Raw genomic sequence first — 4,267 nt, forward strand, 5'->3', positions numbered from 1 at the left:
ATCAAGTAAGGGCATCCAATTTTTTCATATAGTCAAATTTACTAAGCTTATCAAAAGTTAACCAATATCAACAAGAAGATCTTGAGCATCCATCTTATTTCATATACTTTCACCATCAAAGTTACCATTCTTATCACAAGCATTTAACTATAGTATCAAGTTATCATCTATTAAAAATAAATGCACTCTATCTTATATATCAAAATGTACTAGAGATTAGACTTACTTTCATATGCATTGTTGGGTCCCTATAATACTAGTGATTCCCCCATTACTATTGCCATTGTATCCCTTATTGTTATTATTGTGCCCCATAGAATCCCACTATTGTTATTTTTGTGCCTTTATATTATTATTGTTAGGTCGACTTGGTTATATTGTGACCCCTTAGAATCTTATATATAGAAAGGAGGTTTTGTCATTTGTATCATCTAAGAATTGTTCATTTGTGTAATGTAAATGAGTTTTCCCCCTCGAAGAGGCTTATTTCTAAGGCGTTGATCTATCTTTTATATCTTTTTGTGAGATGGTTTCATAACATTTGGTATCAGAGCTTTGAATTCTAGGATTTCGCTGCTCCAAAAGGTCATCATGGAATTTTCGCTATAACTTTTTTTGTGCGACATTTCAAAAGAAAAAATAAAAAACCCATTTGAGATGAAATCTTGCTGAACCTCGGTCCAAATTTCATATCTTTTCTCGCTATATTTTTGGAGATATGATCTGAGGAAGTTAGGGTTTTTGCAAGCTCCAGAATTTCATCTAAAACAGGTCATCATGGAATGTTTGCTATAATGTTTTCTCTACGAAGTTTCAGAAGCTAAACAAAAAATCCATTTGAGAAGAAATGATCTGAACCTTGGCTCCAAATTTTAGATCCTGTCTCGCTATATTTGCGGAGATATAATCTAAGGAAGGTATGGTTTTTGCAGACCCCTGAATTACATTCCAAACAGGTCACCTTGGGAAAATTATCATAACTTTCTCTCTGAGCATCAGATTGAATTTTCATAAGAAGTTGCAAAAAGAGCACGGAATTTAGTTTTTTGGGTACCATTTTAAAAACCTAAGGTTGAAACATTCACCCACGGCACATCGTACAAGTTAGCTCTACTGAACAAGTCTATACTCAGGTCATCCTGCGAGAATTGGCATAACTCTTCATTAGAGAATCCAATCTTGATCAGACTTACGGAGTTAGAAATATGACTCAGAGGGTTACCGCAAGAAGAAATTTCAGACCTTGGAGATCCAAAATTATAGAAATACATTAGATTCAATATCAAGCTCCTACAAAGTGAAAAAAAAGGTGTGTAGTTTTTTAAAATTTTTGCATAAACTTGGTTTGAAAAATTAGTTTGAAGGAATTCAAAGGGCATAGTGAAGCATTATTATCGGTAATTGATGCCCCGAAGAAAGAAAATGGAAACACCTAGTAAGCAACCTGAAAGCTCTAGCATGACTCATGAAGAAGAGGAAGAAATGCAACATGATATATCAAAATTATGAGACCAAGTGCAACAAATGTCACTCGCACAAAAATTAACAGAATCTAAGATGGATGGTTTAAAGAAAGACATAGAAGCTAAGATGTATGGCATGGAAGCTAAGATTGGATGGTTTAAAGAAAGGCATGGAAGCTAAGATGGATGGTTTAAAGAAAGGCATGGAAGCTAATATGGATGGTTTAAAGAAAGGCATAGAAGCTAAGATGAATGACGTGGAAGCTAAGATGGATGACGTGGAAGCTAAGATGGGTGGCGTGGAAGCTAAGATGGACAATTTGAAGATAGATTTGAAGACAAACATGGAAGATTTGAAGACATATTTGACAAAGTTTCTACTAGAAATTCTTACTAATGGTGAAAGGGTAGTAAAGGAAACTCATGATGAGAACAAAATAAATGTTAACCATGATTCCATAGACTCTAACATTGGATCGAAGAACCACCATGTTCCAAAGATCCATATGAGGAAGTTTGATGGCAATGATCCCAGAACATGGATTCTACATATGTCGTAATTTTTCGATCTCCATAATGTGAAAAACACACAAAAGGTATGCATTGCAACTTTATATTTGGAACCAAATCAGTTTTTACGGTATCGATGGATTTTCTCTCGTAAACAAATTGTCACTTGGGCTATTTTTACGAATGAAATGATAGCACATTATGAGGATACAAAAAGAAACACTTTTTTTAGCCAATTGATAAATCTCAAACAAAAGGGTTTAATGATGGAGCACATTGAGGACTTCCAAAAATTGAATATAAGGGTAAAAGATAATCCAGAGGAGCATATGATTGATGTGTTCATAGGGACTTTAAAAGATAACATCCAACATGAGGTTCGCCTTTGGGAACTAGATTCATTGGAGAATGCATTCAGGTTTGCAAGAAAAATGGAAAGCAAAATTATGGCAACAAGGAAGCCTACCACTCACAATCATAAATATGGAAGTGTTGTTGCCCCTAGCCATCCACAACCTACAAGGTTGACACCACGACAATTGGAAGAAAAAAGAGAAAAAGGGCTTTATTACAGTTGTGATAGCAAATACACTAAAGGTTGTAAGTGTGTCGATAAATTATTTTACATGGATTGTGAAGAGGAGGAAGAAAAGGAACAATAAACGTCAAAAGAAGAGAATATACACCAGAAACAAACCCTAGAAAAAGAAGAAATGAATCCAACTATATCTTGTAATGCATTGGCTAGAATTACCACTCCTCAAACTATCAAGATAGAAGGGTATATCAAGAAGAAAAAGGTAATAGTGTTGATTGATTCGGGAAGTACTCATAATTTTATTCATTGTAAGATAGCCAAGGAATTGACTTTCTTCCTATATCAATCACCAGAGTGTCAAGTGATGGTTGCAAGTGGAGGAACCATAAATTGCTCAGGAAAGTGAAATAATATCAAGCTATCTGTGGGAGAATATGTATTGAATAGCCCAATGCTTTCCATTCCAATGGGTGGTGTTGATGTTGTACTAGGAGTCCAATGGCTACAATCCTTGGGTACAATAGCTTTTAATTTTCAAGAACTTTTCTTGAAATTCTCTACAGAAGGAAAGGAAGTTGAATTAAGGGGTATCGCAGGGAAACTGGGAAAGATAATCAACTCTAATGGAATAACAAAGATTCTAAAGAAAGAACAACGAGGCATAATTGCACAATTATGTTCACTAGAGGTTCCCACATCGAAACCATCCATTCCTCCATATCTCAAAAAATTCTTCGACAATCATTCCAAGGTATTTGAGACTCCCAAAGGCCTCCCACCTATTCATGATCATGATCATGCTATCAATTTGATTCCAGGAAGTGTTCCTCCAAACATCAAGCCTTACAGATATCCCTATGTCCAAAAGATTGAAATTGAACGTATGGTTGCAAAAATGCTAGAGGCTAGTATAATTCAACCTAGTCAAAGTTCTTTCTCTGCTCCAATAGTATTGGTTCACAAGAAGGATGGATCATGGTGCATGTGTCCAAATTATAGGGAGCTCAACAAGCTCACTATTAAAGATAAATTTCACATTCCTATCATTGATGAATTATTGGATGAATTGCATGGATCAATTTACCTCACCAAGTTGGATCTTCATTCAGGATATCATCAAATCAGAATGAATACTGAAGATATTCCAAAAATGGCATTTAGAACTCATGAGGGTCATTATGAATTTTTGGTCATGCCTTTTGGCCTTACTAATGCACCTTCTACATTTCAAGGTTTGATGAATTCCATTTTCAAACCCTTCCCTAGAAAATTTGTGTTAGTATTTTTTGATGATATACTAATCTCCAGCAAGTCTTGGAAGGATCATGTCCAACATGTTGACATGGTGCTCAAACTATTGGAGGAGAAACAATTATATGCAAAAATCTCCAAACATTTCTTTGGAGTACAAGAGGTGGAATATCTGGGTCATATTGTATCTCATGAAGGTGTTAAGGTAGACCCTATAAAAATTAAAACCATTAAGGAATGGAAAATCCCCACATACATAAAGCATCTATGAGGATTTCTCGGGTTGACAGGGTATTATCACAAGTTTGTTAAGAATTATGGGAGAATAGCAGCACCTCTAACAACATTATTGAAGAAAGATGCATTCTCATGGACTCTAGAAGCAACAAAGGCCTTTGATCATCTTAAAGAGGCAATCTAACAAAGCACCAGTCTTAGCTACACTGGACTTCACAAAAACCTCTATTTTGGAATGTGATGCCTCAGGAAATGGAATTGGTGTTGT

The sequence above is a fragment of the Pinus tabuliformis genome, chromosome 3_2 (genome assembly GCF_031772625.1).
Source record: "Pinus tabuliformis cultivar Carrire ecotype Pingquan chromosome 3_2, CPIR1, whole genome shotgun sequence".
Taxonomy (NCBI): Eukaryota; Viridiplantae; Streptophyta; class Pinopsida; order Pinales; family Pinaceae; genus Pinus; species Pinus tabuliformis.